Source organism: Etheostoma spectabile, chromosome 6, assembly GCF_008692095.1.
Source record: "Etheostoma spectabile isolate EspeVRDwgs_2016 chromosome 6, UIUC_Espe_1.0, whole genome shotgun sequence".
In the NCBI taxonomy this organism is placed as follows: domain Eukaryota; kingdom Metazoa; phylum Chordata; class Actinopteri; order Perciformes; family Percidae; genus Etheostoma; species Etheostoma spectabile.
In genome coordinates, this window is record NC_045738.1 from 30,824,908 (window position 1) to 30,842,670 (window position 17,763).

Below are 17,763 nucleotides of genomic sequence, written 5' to 3' on the forward strand. Positions count from 1 at the left end.
TCTACATGCCTGGTTCCCACCGTGAGGCATGGAGAAGGAGGTGTGATGGTGTGGGGGTGCTTTGCTGGTGACACTGTTGTCAAAGGCCAAAATTGAAAATTGTGCATTAGAGATGTGGTGTTATGTGACAGTATCATAAGAAACAGAATAAAAGGGCAAAGAAACTAACAATATAAATTAATGGTGCAAATATTTGCGAAAATAGTATGTAAAGAATATAGCTTCTAATAATAAAGTAATGATGAATAATTTACTTTCACTTGAAACCAGCTATTAAACTCAAATAACTGTCACACTGTCTCTACTTTACCTACAAGCATATGTAGTACTACACTACAGTTATTTCCAGGACACATATAAGGGAAACATTTGGAAATGACAGAACCCATAGAGCATGGAATACTACTAGTACTATTGCTGCTGCTGTTACTACTACTACTACTACTAATAATAATAATAATAATACTAATGATTTAAAAAAAAGTTTAGTGTAACTAACATTAATAACAACAACTAGAGATGGTATAATATCATTTTTTGCTAGTCGATACCGATTCTGATACCTGAAGTTGCATTTCGGCCAATACCGAGTACAGATCCAATACCAGCGTGTCATTTGTTTTATTATGTTTTAAGAACTGTATACTACTATCCCTGTATGGACGTGAAATGACTTGATCTTTGTTGTTCGGCCTGGCTCACAACACAAACAATGAATGCCGTTGAACTGTCTTTTATTATCCAGTTTGACATTCAGTCATAACGGAAAATGGACATAAATAAACTTTAATTTAACTAATTAATAATTTAACTTGAAAGCACATTTTCTTCAGGGCTAAATTACGTGGTATCGGATCGGTGCATAAACTCCAGGACTTCCTGGGACCTTTTTCCAATTCTGGTATCTGAACATCTCTAACAACAACAGTATGATCCAATACAAGTTCATTCTGTTTGTGCATGTTTCACTGTACAATGTTCTAAGATTATTGTAGTCTTTGTGTAACTGTCACTTTACAATCCAGAGATTTGCAGGTTGGAGCAGGAGAGAAGGGAGAATGTGACACCACATATCTGTCAATCTGACTTTTTACACAGCTATAGGTACATAGTTAATTTCTTTAATTCTGATCCACAGTCCATTAAAGCTATAGTGTGTAATTTCTGTAAGTAATGACAACAACACTGTCGGCGCGTCCACGTGATACAAGCCTCCGTGATTGCGCAATGGCTAGAATGTCTTGGACGTTTATTAATATCAAGCTTTAATGCATTCAGGTCCTTTAATCACAAGTGCACATTCCATAAGATATTACATATATCTGTAAACTCTCAAAGTATTTTGGAAAAAAAGCTGGAGTATTCAGCAAACCGAATGACATGAGAAAAAATAGTGCTATAGAAGGTACTTGTCTAGCTGCAACTCTAATTCAAGGGTGTCAGCCAACTCTTAAAAGCCTTTTAGAAACACTTTATGCATGTAAAATGATGTATACAGTGTAAAGGTCAAATCTAAATGTGCAGTGGAGTGATTGTTGATTTTTTTCTGAACTACTTTTGCATTTCCTTGCAATACATTTTGCATTCAAAGATCCACAAGACCAGGTAGTGTGTTGGTGCAGTCCAGTACTAGAGAAGGGAGGGATGATGTTATGCATGTATTGCTCATTACCAGGGCTACAGTACTTGGAGATGTTTTTCTGTTGTCTTGGACTTATTGGTATTTGGACTCTGCCATTGGACTCGCCAAATATTCTAGTTAGTCTCATCCAAGTCCTGCAAGATATGCTTTTGTTCTAAAGTAACTTCCTCCTTCAAAACAAAACCCTGGATGAAGCAGGCTTGTTCAGAAAACAGGTGTTAGTTTAATTTAAAATTCATCTGGAACAGGCATCGAGAATGGTCGCCTAGATGCCTGGATGCCGTATACCTCAATCATCAGACATCAGTTACTCTAATTCTGGCCACAGACACGATGTCAATAAGCACATTGTATTATGTATTTTTAAGTGAAAAGTTCATGAATGTGAACATTTCCATTTTTTTGTGGCACCTGTGTTGCTTGTCATGTTACATTTTCCATCCATCATTGTTACACCAGAATAACATCTAAAATGTGAAGTTGCACATCAGCTTTATGTGACTGTAGTGAAATTGTTCTACTTAAGGTAAACAATATGGTCTAATTTGATCCTATAGTGTGTCACTCTGCACTTGCCTCGTGATTATTCCAAATAATAAAGCAAAATCATCTTCTTAAAATAGAACATAAGCTGTCCCTCATATCACATAAATTATGAACAGGTAAGAAGAGGATTCTTTTTTTTATGTTTTGGTCTTGACTGTCTCTCATATGGACTGAAAGTCCCACCTTGACCCTTCGGGGGGGCTTTGTACAATGCGGTCACACTATGATTGATAAAGTCTGTAATGGTCGATGCTGTCATGGATAGGGTTTTCAGTTGTGGTTTTCCCTGTTTTGTCCATTTTTCCTTGTCATTTGTTCACCATTTCCTGTTTTGTAGTATTGTTGTGTGTTTTGTTTTTCCCAGTACCATTCTTCTGTATGTTTTCCATCCTTCAGTTCCTGTTTTTTGTAGTCTCTAGCTATGTTGGAATTTCATTCCCTCACTCACTCACTATTCCCTATATAGTGTTTATTAAATGGTGAACTATATAGGGAACGTCCAAACGCGACTTTGGACCCTCACTGAAAACACACTGTAGCGTCAGTAGATGCGCCAGTTATTTATGTGACGGAGGAGGGCAGCTGGGTACTGTAGCCTTGAGCAAATGTAACTTTAAAAGGAGTGCATTTCATGGGGACTAGTTTCATTGACGTGTTCTTAAAGGTTTTTGGATGACAATTGAGCAAAAAGGATATATCATGTTTCGGGATACACACGTACCAGTAATAGTACAATACATGCCTTGTTAGTTTGGGTTTGCACATGGGATTTGTTTTTAAGTAGAAAAACAAAGTATTGACTGCCCCCCAAATGATTCAAATAACATCATGTCTTCATTAACTGATAGATGCATCTCATTGTATTGGCAGGTTCTAATCATTGCTCATGTCTACAAATGGCATCATTAAAGCCAGCGTAGACTGGAATTACTGCGGTTGTACGCCTCCACCAACCAGTCAAGTTGCAGTTTACACCCATGTCCTTTCCAGACTCATAATAAATGTAGAGAAGACTTTGAAGCAATTGTTAAAAACAATATTAAGTGTATTTTTTTGGTAAAATATGAATGTTTCACACACAATATCTATACAATCACCACAGTTTCAAGGTGGGCACCCAAGATTAGTGTCACCAATTCAGTATCCAACCAAATGTGAAATATGGCACCACCACCACTACAAAACACTATATCCCTGATAGGGAATTGTTTTGAACACAGCTTCTGTTTCTCCTGTGTTATGACTTATTTTACTTCCTACCTTGTGGGATTGTCTTCCCTGCCCTGATGTGTGTCACCTGTTCATCAGCTCTCTTGTCACCTGTCCCTTGTTACTACCCTCATTTCCTGTATTTACTCTGTGTTCTCTTTGTCCGTTGTTTTTTCCTATGTCGTTTCCGGAGACATTCCCTGCATCTGTGTAATTTCTTACTTAGTATTTTTGGTTATTCCTAGTTTTGTGTGAAGGGGAGGGAACATATATTGAGCACTGATTGATTCAGTAATTGCCCCCCGGTCCTGATTGGTGCATTTGGCAACAAGGAGCGGTGGATTTTTGCAAATCGCACTACAGGCTCTAGGAGCCAGATTTCTTTTTAAATTACCTGCTTCATGTAGTTCTACTGGAACATAGGGTCAGTTTCAGCAAATATGACCAAAAGTTAGTTTTATAAATCTTACCTACCGCACCTTTAATAAACCTTCAAGACCTTCACGCTGCCTTCTCTTCTTAACCTTTTGCATTTTTGGGACCAAGCCTGCACAATCCTTGACAGATGCACAAATAGCCACAGAATAGGGTAAAGCTCTGTTGGGAAAGACTAATGTGTACATGTAAAAGCGCCTTCAGTAAATGAAGACACGGGTGGTACCAGGAGCAGGGAGTTGAAGTGACAGCAGCAAGCCTTTTTTCCACGTCAATTAAAATATGGTGTCAATAATGTTCTGTTGTTATACAGCAACAAGAGACGGCTCACGGAAATTAAATAAACAAGAATACAAAAGGCTCTCAAGCTCGCTATGTGCAGGACCCTTTTCCCAGTCTGACAGTGTGTGCTGCAAGAATTGTCTCCCTCTCCCTCTTGCTCTCTCTCTCCCTCTCTTTCTCTCTCTGAATATATATATATATATATATATATATATATATATATAGAAGTCTTAACAGTAAACAGTCCAAACTGAGGAGTGTCGCTGAAGCTATCAGAGAAGTGCCAGTCATCCACGCTTCATGAAAGAAGCCTATAATTTTGCAGTTCCTCAAAAAAATAAAAATCGAATTAGTGTTTGTCTCGCTTGATTGAAAAGCAATCAAAACAGCTCTCCACAGTTGTTGCATGGAAATTGTGCCCTAAGGTGCTTGGGAAAGCATTGTCCTGCAGGAAAAAAATCACTCCCAAACCTGTCATTTTCCCCCATTTGAGCCCTGATTGAGCATCGGAAGGTTGCAGCTTAAGACGCCAGTTTGGCTGTAATAGCGTTGTGAAGACACTCCAGTGGCTATTCTACATGTGTGAATTTGTGTGTGTTTGTGTGTGTGTATGTGTGTTTGTGTAGCTGGATACAGATGCATGGGAGATGTCCAGAGATGTGTAAAAATCAATCACAGTCAATAAGCTTTCCTTCTACAAATTCAGACTGGTTTTAGTGAATGCCCACGGGAGTGTGAGGTATTAATAATCTGTGTTAGAAGAGTGGTAAAGCAAAGGGAGGGGGAATTTATTGCAGTGTGGGTATCACCTGGAGGCTGTTAAGTGTGTGTGTTGGGGGTTATGCAGTATCATTTTTCAGTTATGGGTGTCACCAGCAGTGACCCGCTTTGACTGTCTTCATGGATAGAACTAACCAAGGCTACACTGGTTGTAGAATTAATCATGCTATGTGTCATGCGGTCAAGTATGTTGTGTGCGAATAAAGATGTTGGTGTAAGGACCACACGTAACAATAGAGATCACCAAAATCAGCAGGGTTCATCTCTCAAGATATCCACATGCAATCCTGCATTCTCTCAATACTTTCCAACTTCCATTGTTATTTATTTTTGTTTTTTAGCCCAAGCCAATACAGAAAGATCTTTAATCTTTAAAAATAGGTCTCACATATCCTTGCTCCTTACAGCTTGGTACTGTAGCTTTGAGCTAATGTTACTTTAAAAGGAGTAAATAGTGTATTCATGGGGACTAATTTCATTGATTGATTGTTTTTGGATGACAAATGAGCAGTCAGAGGTTTGGATACACACGTCTACCAGTGAAAGAAGGATAAGTCCATTGTTGGTTTTGGTCTAAACATAGGATTTGTTGTCCAGGAGAAAAACAAAAAATAGTTCCCTCCCCTCTAATGTTTCAACAAACAGCATGTCTTCATTGACTGATAGATGCATCTCATTGTATTGGCCGGATTTGGACATGGCTTTTATCTAGCCGATGGCATCATAAAAGCCAGTGTAGACTGGAATTACTGCGGTTGCATGACTCCACCAACTGTTTATCCAGACTCATACTACTGTATGTGTAGTGAAGACTTTGACGCAATTGATTAAAAGATATTAGGTGTATTTTTTGGCAAAATTGGGATGTTTCAAACAGAAGATTTATACGATCACCACAGTTTCAACCGCTCCAGTGGAGCTGCTCATTGGCCAGCAGATCAGACAGTGGATGTACCGGGCAGCGTTCAGAGATGAACGTTTGAATTTGACAGGTCGTCGTTGCAAATGAGAATATGTTCTCAATCGACTTACCTGGATAAATAAAGGTTAAAAAATAAATAAATGAATAGATAAAAATAATGGCCAGAAAAGCATTTTTTCCCCATTACATTATGATGTCAATGTCAAGTTGACTTTTGACCTTTTGGATATAAAATGTCATCAATTAACATTATATTTGAAGGAGTATACATATATCTGACATGACACCGTCATAACCATAATATGTAACCAGACATGAAGGAGTCTTTAAGAAAGTTTATGACTGTTGTCATTAGGTGTCATTTGGTAAAATATGACACTTTTAATTCAAAGTTAGCATTGTATTGAGATGTTTGTGTTGACATGATGTCGTGCACTTCATGTTAACCAGGACAGCAGTTTCTGTGTCATGACAACTCAACATTAACCTAGACAACCTAGCCTGTCATAAATATGTCATGGCAGGCCTAATTATCAAACTTAAATAAACCATTTAGATGTTAGCATTACATTAAACTGTCATTATAATATTAATAAATTCACGCCATGAATATTTTCCTTGACCTCAAGTAAAGTCAAACAATTTAGACTAAAAGATGTCATAAAGTTTGACTACTATGCCAAATGCTTCTATAATTGTGGCATGAATAATTACCTAGTAATAGTTCCCCCAGTAATGTTAAACCATTTAGACATGTCATTAAGATGTCATAAAAGTTATGACTAAGACCAGTTTGATGTCAGCAAATAAAGTGTCAAGGTGATCTACTTATTGTCAAGAACATGTAACCATTTACAGCTTGAAGTGTTTGTAATCATGACCAATGCTGTTTTTCGGAGGAGGACAGTCTCTTACATCGGGTCATCACGAGCCTACTTTAGTTCAACATGACTTTGTGTGTTTGGGTGGGAAAGACGTCAGCGTGACTGCTAGCTTTGTGGCACCCAGTCTTTCTCTCAGTGCTGAGGGCATTGTGATGTTCACACTGCCATCCATTATCTCTGCTATAAACTACACAGGCCCATGGGGATCTCATAATAGCAATGTGACACCCTGTCAGTCACAGCATTGATATTTGGAACAGGAGAAGTCAGCGGGGTTTGTTGGGTAGTAGAAGTAACCTTGTATTGTCACCCAGATGGCTGGGATTTGGCTGGCATAGCCTCAGTTTATGATAAAGTGACAAAACGATATTCCAGTTGAAGTGTTTCAGTCAATGAGGTGTCAAATCTACACAAAGTATTTCATGAATTAAATATGCTCTTAATTAAAAGAAGCAGCCAAATGTATTCGGTTGTGCACGGAAGTGAGTGAAGATGAGTAGAGGCTTGCTGGAGGAGTTCTGGCAGCAGAGGCATGTGTGGCTCTCTGCTTCTCCCCGGTGCGAGCCTCACAAGTACCCGTCAGGCAGACTCGCAAATGATTTAGCAACACCGCCACTTCACTCTATAAACATCTCATTAAAATCAATTATGTCACTCCTGAATGAAATTAAAGCTAAATGCTTTAAAAGCTGCTTTTCCCTTGTGTCAGCCAATATGAGCATTACCCCTGACGCTGTCTATTTTTCCACCTCATTGTTGCCTCCTCTCTCTCTCTCTCTCTCTCTCTCCTGCTCATCTCACACAGAGGCCGAGAGAGAGATTTATTAAATCTCCTAAGCTCAGATTGATTTCACCAGTTTTATGAATTGTTAAAATGCCCAGAACTGACTTGGCAACTGCAAAGGTCCCCCCTCCCCCAAGCCAACCCCCTGTACTAACCAACTAGCTCATCAACATTGCCATGGAAACAAAGTGGCTAGAAATAGCTTGACTGGGGCTGGGGTTATCGTTTCCTGACACTGGTTTGCAGAATTCTCTTTGTACATGCACTCTGAGGAGTGCAGAGCCTGCCACAGAAGAAAACATAACTGGAGAATGAATGTATCTAATTAGTGTATAGTTTTAGAGAAGCTGATATAAGATGAGGCATTTCTTTAACCAATTAGGCATTTAGCATTTATTATTTTAAAGTAGATCCTTTATTATACTGACAGTGAACCTACAATGATTGGCTTAGGTGGTCAGACATTTGATTCCAATATAACCAATAATGACCCAATATGTTGATCTAATTTTTCTGGAATACCACTGGAACACATGATGATTAGATGCATTTCTGCCCATGTTTGTCAAAATTGTGTTAGTAACATCGCATTTGACAGATGTTCAAACAAAAAGGGACAAACGGACAGAGCCCTTCTTACGCTCTCGCCATGGGGGACAGTGATGGATTTACTTTGAAGTTCCTCTCACAAAGCCAATAGCTGGCTTCCAGAGTCTAGGTTTGTAAGGCGAGGTGGCGTTTTTATGGCTGATTCCTAAAGCGGTGAAGGGTGGTGGCTGCAGCTGGAGCTCTGCTGGTCACGCAGAAGGCTGTGGTCACGCTGCTCTGGCTCTCTTGATTGAAACATAAACACCTTGAGAGATGAGGGCGCACTCGGGAACAAGCCAGGGAAAGTATGTATAGGAGTGTGTGTGTGTGTGTGTGTGTGTGTGTGTGTGTGTGTGTGAGGGAGGGAGGTTTAACACTAGGCCGACTGCCCAAAGCAGCTCAGTACCCTCCCTCCCTTCTCTGTGGCTACTCGTGTCCCTCCTCCTTGCTACTTGAAGGGATTAAAAATTGAGCATGTTTTGTACTCTTTTGGAATCTCTCAGAAGCCTTAGTCATGACTGGGTCACTCACTGCCATCAGCTATTTTTGCTATTCTCAGCACTGTACACACAAGCCGTACTGCTATGTCAAATAATTTTATCCAGAGCATCCCGGCATATTCTCTGGTGTCAGGAGAGACAGAGAGGCTAAAAATGAGTCAGTTACATATTCATATCTCCACTTGCATCCTGATAAAAGGATTAAAGGTATACTGTGTTACATTTCTACATTGAAATGCCTTAAAAATGACTAGATGTTATATATTTTTGTGAGTTTTGTGCTTTCTATACATTGTCGCAAATGTTTTCATGTTTCATGTTCACAATTGTTGAAACCTTGAGAACTCTGTTATTTTATTCAAGGTAACAGTCTGATACATTTGGTCGCCTGTCATTGGCATCATGTAACCTTTAACCCCTCTAGAGCTGAGCCAGAGCCTTGATCAATGGCACTGGCTGGAGAACCTAGTACATGTTTTTTGATGGTGGGGGAAACCGGAGGAAACGCAAACATGGGGAGAACATACAATCTCCACACAGAAAGGCCCAGAACGACCTGGATTCAAACCCAGACGTGAGGCCACAGTGCTAACCATTGGGCCACCATGATAGCCATGCAACACAGGTCCCAAGGCTGGAATTCAATACTGGACTTCGTTTATGACATGTTTTATGACATGTGCTATAATCACTCCAAGATTTGATCTTTTTTTAATGGATAAAAAATGACACACTGGCAGTGGAAAACAGGTGTGAGATGAACAAACTCTACTGTTTTCTGTTATTTTATTATTAATGGGAGGTGTTACATTTTCTAGAAAACTGTTGATTCCTTGAAAAAAAATGCCAGTAACCTGTTGCTCATTTAAAAAGTCTAAGTAGTAAAGCCATTACCAAGGTTGTCTTTCAAATTAAACTACCTTTGGCTCCTTAACTTTTGAGTTAGGGAGGCGTTACAGCAGTGTTGGCTCGCCAAGCGTTCATTTGTGGCTTGCATGGCAGTAAATAATACGTTGATATGATCATGCAGTCAATGCAGATATTCCATTAAAACATTAAAAACAAGCAGGGCTACAACATAACCCCAAGTCTGCCCTATAACAAATAATTTATATTTTAAAAAAAATACCCAAAATAGTGGCATTACAAGAATAGAAATATAGAGTAGAAAGGATATTTAAACTTGCTCTGCCCTTCCGTTCATGACACTGACTCACTGCGCAGTTGCCATTATTGGTGTTTTATCCAGTTCTTAATGACAAATGTGCTCTTGGATGGATAGATACATGAAACTGTTGAAAGAATTGCATATTGTATGTTCGGGTGACAGCTTGTTAAGCAGACAAGCTGGATGTAACTTTTGATACTTTGAGGTAAAAGTGGCTCTCCTATTGACTTTGTCTTATCAATGTGGCTCTCATGAAAAAAATAGTGAAGACCACTGTGTTAAAGTATGAGACGGGCAGCTGAAATAACGGAGGAGCGGAGCGATTAAATTCAATCCCTATGAGGACAGCGCTATGAGCGAATTCTGCTGACGGCGACAGAAGTCCCTGGATGCTCACAGCGATAGCCAATGAGATGGGAGACTTGCAAACGTGCCTCCAATATATTCTCCCGTGTATACATTACACTATATTTAAAATTCAATGACAATAACACAGTGCCTAAGTTTACAGGAAATCAGATGATTGTAACAATGTTTCACACAAATCTGAAAAAACACAAAAGAACAAAACCGGTGTACAAAAATAAGAAATGGTCCACATATTTTTCAGCTACTGCAGACAACTACCCTAGCAAATTAGATGCAGTAGTTTAAGTCTTTTAACTTACTAACAAAGAGATTTGGAGATGATGCATAGTTTAGATCTTTTTATTTAAATTCAATGTGAATGGATTTGCTGTAACTTCCAACTCAGTAAACCTCTACATACCGACGGCTGCTCTACCAACTGAGCTATCTGGCCGCCCAACTTCCAACTCCTTGTAGGCACCAGCCCAACATATTGTTGCAGATATTATTCAAAGTTACAAAAATATGAACTTCAGCCAATAAATGGTAAGGACACATCCTATTCCGACTGAAAAAAAGGGCCATAGTCATTTCTCCTTGTCCGTTCTCATCTTGAAATGATTTTCATCTTTGAAAGGCAATGCAGATGTTCACTCTATTTATAGCCCAAAGATGTCACTTTCTTTTTCAGGAGTCTGCCTTGCTGAGAGTTAATATCTTTTCCTATTTTTTGTTGTTGGAGTTGCATATTAATTATGGTGATCTTTATATGTGGGAGCTATTTCTGCTCATGCTACCATTTTCTTTCTTCTTTTAAACACTGATGCTGGTGCTGCTGCTAATAAAGGGGCAAGGTTAATAAAACAACTTCATTAAAATTAAATTAAATAACACCTGATCGCTTAAATTTAAACCACAAGTTCATTGTGACGAAGATTCTATTTTCTAACTGAAACAGTTTAATTGCAAAAAAAAGAGACACTGGACATGTTATATGTGAAATCACCATAGATTATTTGCATAAGTAATCAAAACCCCATGTACAAATCAAGCAGGACCAGATTATCATATGAATCATCATGTGAGAATTAACCTATTACACAGCACTCACTGGACTGAACCACACAATGGACAGCTACGCTGCACATGCATAATCAGACCAATGTTGGCAGAGCTTGCATGCACTAAAACCATTATTTTCTTCTTTTAAACTGCAGCAACATAAAAAAATCCACCTGAGCGTTCAAGCCCCTTGAGGGAAATCTGTGATTTGTGATACTGGGCTTTATTAACACAACTGACTTGACAATGCTGCAGCAGAAAAATATAAATTCTGCAAAAGAACGGCTTAGGTTAACTGACTCCAAGCAAACACAACGAACAAAAGGACAGAGGAGATAATAAAATGAAATTACTACAATTCAGAGCACCTTTTAGTAGCTTTTATGAGCCTGTAGGATTGATGGCAAATGAGGTCTTCAATTTACCATTAGCACAAGCAGTGGTGTGGGAAAAAGCGTCTTTATCATAGGCTTGCAAACTCATGTTTGTCATGGTTATGTATAAGATAGATATTTTAAGGGTTAGGTATTACACTGTAAATCAATAAGTTTGGGTTCTGCCTGCAGCGGAGATGAGACGGCGGAACGGGAGCGGGTCTTACGGGTCTTATAATACATCCATGAACGGGAGTGGATGGCTGACAGAAACAAATCTCCTTGAGCAGAAATGGAAACATTATAACCCCGGGGCTCTGGGGGTCGTCCCCTAGAAAAGTTTCAGTGACAAACTATAATTTCCTACACTCTAAGAAAGAAATTGGTAAAATAACAGTTCTGCCAGCTCATTACCCGGACAATGCCCCGTAATTAAAAAACGGAAAATGATGTGTGTGTTTAGCTACAGTAAAAATACAGAACATTTTCTGTTAGGCCTATAGATAGATTTTGCCTGAAGGTATTTTTTTGACCTGCTTGTCCCCCACCACGCACCTGTCTCACGTTGTAGATGTGCAAAGAATTTTTCTGTAGTATTAGGCCTATACAAAATGGTCTCATACAAACCTGCTCAGTAAGAGAACTTCTTAAACCAATAAAATAAATAAAAATGTCTTAAAAAACCTGTCAACCTGTCATCTCCCAAAACCAATTATTTTTGTTGAGGGGGACAAATCTACCGCTTCTAAATATTGGGGGGAACATATCCCCTGCATCCCCCCCTGAAATCTGCGCCTATGAATGGCAAGTTGAGTTTCAAAGCCCTTCAGAAGAAGCCCTCTCCATAAGACTAAAGTTATTTGCACGTTCTGTCAATGAACTGAACTGAACTGAGTGAACCGAGTCACCAGCGGAGTAGTCGACTCTCAGATTCCACTAGAGCATTAAAACATGAATTAATAAATTGATTAATAATTGCAGCCAAAAAGCCGCCTACATAGAAATAAGGACAAGCGTCACAACTATGCACAAAACCATAGTCGGAGGTCTGGCTTTTTGGCTGCAGCTCTTCCATGAAGATCACCTCTGGCCAGACTTCTCCAGACGGTAGATGGGTGTACCTGGGTCCCACTGGTTTCTGCCGGTTCTGAGATGATGTCACTGCTGGACATCTTCCGATTTCAAATAAAATTGGAAATAAGCTTGATGTGTTTTTCATCTTTTCCTTGGCCGACCACTGCGTCTACGATCCTCAACGTCGCCCGACTTTTTAGCAAGTGTACCTAAAAGAACTGATGCTGGGTTGAAGGCAAAGGGTAGTAACACCAACTATTGATGTGATTTAGATTTTTCTTTTGGTTGCTCACTTTGCATTTTGTAAATTGATAAAAATAAACAATCATAATTTATATTTTTGAAAGCATTCTTAGTATACAGCATTTTTTTACACCTGCCTAAGACTTTTGCACAGTATTGTACACTCACCTATAGGATTATAAGGAACACCATACTAATACTGTTTTTGACCCCTTTTTGCCTTCAGAACTGCCTTAATTCTACGTGGCATTGATTCAACAAGGTCCTGAAAGCATTCTTTAGAAATGTTGGCCCATATTGATAGGATCCCGCTCAACTCCAGGTCTGGAGCGGTATGAGACCATCACTGGCTTCAGACCATATGGCAGCAGAGGAGTTGAAGGCAGCTTGGACAGGCCAATGAACTCAATCTGTTCTTTAACAGATTTGATGCTCCTGCCCATCCCCCCATTGACACAAATGCTGTCTCACCTCCAACCCCCCTACTTCCCCCTCCCCCCCTCACTGTCCCTTGCCCTCCTCCTGGGAGATCCCTACTCCCCCCTCCTCTAGCACACAGGTTAACACCTCTCTCCAGCCTGACTCCCCCTCCCCCTACCCCACCTGTGACCCTCGTGTGCCTCACTGCTGACCAGGTAAAACAGCTGACCAGATTCCACTCTAATAAGCTCAGGCCCTGATGGTATCCATCCTTGGTGTGCTAAAGCCTGTGCCTCCCAGCTATGTGGAGTCTTTCACCATATCTTCAACCTGAGCCTAGTCTCCAAAGGGTCCCCATGCGTGGGAAGACATCTTGCCTCGTTCCTTGCCAAAGACGCCACGTCCCAGACTCCAAGGACTACAGACCCTGGCACTGACCTCCCACATTATGAAACCCTGGAGAGACTGGTTCTGGACGCTGCGGCCCATGGTCAGACCTCTCCTGAACCCCTCCAGTTCTTCTACCAGCCCCGGTTGGGAGTTGAGGACGCCATCATCTTCCTGCTCAACCGCATCTACGCCCACCTGGACAGCCGCGGCATGGTAGGGTCATGTTTTTTGACTTCTCCAGTGCTTTCACCACTATCCGCCGGCCCTGCTGGGTGAGAAGCTGACAGCGATGCAGGTGGATCCCCCCCTCGTGTCCTGGATTGTTGACTACCTGACTGGCAGACCACAGTATGTGCACCTGCAACACTGTTGTCAGACAGAGTGGTCGCAACACCGGGGCCCCGCAGGGGACTGTCCTCTCTCCCTTCCTCTTCACCATCTACACCACAGACTTCAACTACCACACAGAGTCTAGTTTTCTGACGACCTGCTGTGGTTGGATGTATCACGCGAGGGGGCCGAGCTGAGTACGAGCTGTGGTGGGGGACTTTGTCACATGGAGTGAGCTGAACCATCTACAGCTCAACTTGACAAGACCAAGGAGCTGGTGGTGGATCTAAGGAGAGCCAAGGCAGCAGTGACCCTGTTCCATCCAGGGGGTCAGTGTGGACATTGTGGAGGACAATAAACTACTGGGCCAAGAACACTCAGCCCTCTACAGGAAGGGCCAAAGCCGTCTCTACTTTCTGAGGAGGCTGAGGTCCTTCAACATTTGCAGGAAGATGTTGAGGATGTTCTATAGTCTGTGGTGGCCAGTGCCATCCTCTTTGCTGTTGCATGCTGGCGGCAGGCTGAGGGTAGCGGACGCCAACAGACTCATAAACTGATTCGAAGGCCAGTGACGTGTGGGGGGGATCTGGACTCTCTGTCGGGTGTGTCAGATAGGAGGATGCTGTCCAAACTCATGCCATCTTGGACAATGTTCACAACCCCTCCATGGCTTGCTGCTCAATCACAGGAGCACTTTCAGTGATAGACTCATTCTCCCAAAATGCACCACAGAGCGCCACAGGAAGTCATTCCTGCCTGTGGCCATCAAACTTTATAACTCCTCCCTCTGAGTGTCTGACACACAGACCCTTAGAGGGGTTGAAACTGGACAATATTATCGTTTTGTGCATAACACTGGCTTATAATGTGTGCAATACTCACCTGCTACCATTATTATTATTATTATTATTACTTTTCACCATTGCACACCTTAATTATGTTATTATGTAAATACTGTATCATATATACCTTTAACTATGTAAATATAGAGACTCCTTAGATTTCTTTATTTCTTTATTTATATTTCTTATATTCTCATATCTGAGCAACTGTAACACAGAGTTTCCCTTCGGGGATCAATAAAGTATTTCTGATTCTGACTGATTCTGATTCTGATAGCTCTTGCAGTTGATGGAGATTTGTGGTGCACATCCAGGGCACAAAGCTCCCTCTCCACCACTCCCAAAGATGCTTGGTTTAGATCTGGTGACTGTGGGGGCCATTTTAGTACAGTGAACTCATTGTCATGTTCAAGAAACCAATTTGAAATGATTCGAGCTTTGTGACATGGTGCATTATCCTGCTGGAAGTAGCCATCGAGGATGATACATGGTGCCATAAAGGATGGACATGGTCAGAAACAATGCTCAGGTAGGCCGTGGCATTTAAACCATGCCCAATTGGCACTAAGGGGCCTAAAGTGTGCCAAGAAAACATCCCCCACACATTACACCACCACCACCAGCCTGCACAGTGGTAACAAGGCATGATGGATCCATGTTCTCATTCTGTTTACGCCAATTCTGACTCATACCATCTGAATGTCTCAACAGAAATCAAGACCATCGACCAGCAACATTTTTCCAGTCTTCAACTGTCCAATTTTGGTGAGCTCTTGCAAATTGTAGCCTCTTTTTCCTACTTGTATGAGATTGGTACCGGTGGGGTCTTCTGCTGTATTAGCCCATCCGCCTCAAAGTTGTGCGTGTCGTGGCTTCACAAATGCTTTGCTGCATACCTCGGTTGTTGCTCTTCTATCAGCTTGAATCAGTCGGCCCCATTCTCCTCTGACCTCTAGCATCAACAAGGCATTTTCCCCACAGGACTGCCGCTTACTGGAAGTTTTTCCTTTTCACACCATTCTTTGTAAACCTAGAAATGGTTGAGCGTGAAAATCCCAGTAACTGAGCAGATTGTGAAATACTCAGACGGGCCGTCTGGCACCAACAACCATGCCACGCTCAAATTGCTTAAATCACCTTTCTTTCCCATTCTGACATCCAGTTTGGAGTTCAGGAGATTGTCTTGACCAGGACCACACCCCTAATGCTTGAGCAACTGCCATGTGATTGGTTGATTAGACAATTACATTAATGAGAAATTGAACAGTGTTCCTATAATCCTTAAGGTAAGTGTATATCTGACATGACACCGTCATAACTGACATGAAACCAGACATAAGGAGTCTTTAAGAATGTTTTGACTGTTGTCATTAGTGTCATTTGGTAAAAATGACACTTTTAATTCAAAGTTAGCATTGTTTGAGATGTTTTGTTATGATGACTTGACTTTACCAGGACAACAATGTCTGTGTCATGACAACTCGACATCAGCAAGACAATATAACCTGTCAATGTCTTTGCTATGACAACTTGACATTACCAAGACAAAATGACCTGACTTTTGCACAGTATCACTACATGAGTATCATTAAAACTATCGTCTGTTTCAATAGAGCATTCACTTATTATATGTAACTACTGGTACAAAAACTGAGCAATGTGCAGCCAGACCCAGATATCTGCTTAAATCCATATTTTTAATATATTTAATTATTTACGTATTCATTCTTTCTTCTTTCCTGTTCATACCCTAAAATAACACAGGCACAGGAGAACAGATTTGGTCCTTCTATGCGACACCAGCAGCTATGCCATTAAAGAGACACAGTGACAGTGAGAGGAGAGAGAGAAGAGCATGTCACTTATTCCCTCCATTACTTCATTAGTGCGGAGGATGAGGCAGATTAAGACCGCAGCGGGTTGGATGATGATGCGATTTGGCAGGGTTATCTGTTATTTCAGGCCCGGCCATTTTGGCGCCTCTGTTTGGCTGGGTTTATAATGTGATGTGATGCCCGGGCCCCTCAGGGGCCGCACTGCTGTTGCTACCAGCCTCTCTGATTAAAATCTGCTCTCACCAGCCAGCCTCAGTCTGGATGCCCTCACACTGCCCTCTCATTCCATCCAGCATCGTGTAGCTTTCACATCCCATCCCACTTGATGTTTCAGCACCGTGCAATTTCAAGAGACAAATTCAGGCCAGACACTTCACATGCATTCACCTGCGCATCGGTGTGAGGAAAAAAAAAACAACTCGTACATTGTAAAAGAAAAAATACGACAAATAATTAATTATGCTCCGGAAAAGTCCAGCTTTCAATATATCTCAAGTAAAATACATATACATATAAACTTTAGCTGCACATATTTGTCTCTTTTCAAAAGATTTTTAATGAAAGTCATTAACAATGACATTAAAGACTTTTAAGATCTTCAATTCATTTTGTTCACTTAACCCTATGTAAATGTTATTTTTCCATTGTTTTCTTCTGCTGCTTAAAGTAACTTGTGTTACTTAGAGGTGGTATCTTTCTGAGCCTTTTATTGGCTTCTAACTTGCGCTGGGCGGTATACTGGTTCATAAAGTATACCGGTTTAATTTCATAAATGATATGGATTTTTCATTTTTCATAATACGGGTGCATTGCAGGGGTAGAGTGCTACGGCAGAGACAAACTGGAGTGCATTGAGAACAGGACCCCTGTTAACTGTGTCCCCTCTACCCTCATGGTAGTACATTATAACACAACATTAACCCACAACTTAGTCTCTTAACAGGACAAAACATGATAGCACACAACAATTTGTGGTAACATTATAGCTGCTAGCTAGCCGGTAGCATAACAGTCTATGACTGGGAGAGGCCTGCTTGCTACTGCACATTCAGGAACAAATGCTGCGTTCCAGGCAACCTGTACCTATGTTTTTCCCAACCTTCTT

At 40.9% G+C, this 17,763-nt stretch overlaps 1 protein-coding gene and 1 long non-coding RNA gene across 5 annotated transcripts in view; one reads left to right on the top strand and one right to left on the bottom strand.

Moving 5' to 3' along the window:
• Positions 1 to 17,371, top strand: part of LOC116690583 (uncharacterized) — a 20,471-nt gene extending 3,100 nt beyond the window's left edge. The window contains exons 2-4 of the long non-coding RNA XR_004332299.1: positions 14,308 to 14,314; positions 16,909 to 16,913; positions 17,361 to 17,371. This is a non-coding gene — a long non-coding RNA (uncharacterized LOC116690583). The remainder of the gene's footprint in view (positions 1 to 14,307; positions 14,315 to 16,908; positions 16,914 to 17,360) is intronic.
• The window catches only part of grik2 (glutamate receptor, ionotropic, kainate 2), a 337,350-nt gene that overhangs the window by 147,135 nt on the left and 172,452 nt on the right, over positions 1 to 17,763 (bottom strand). The gene's annotated exons all lie outside the window — the stretch shown is intronic.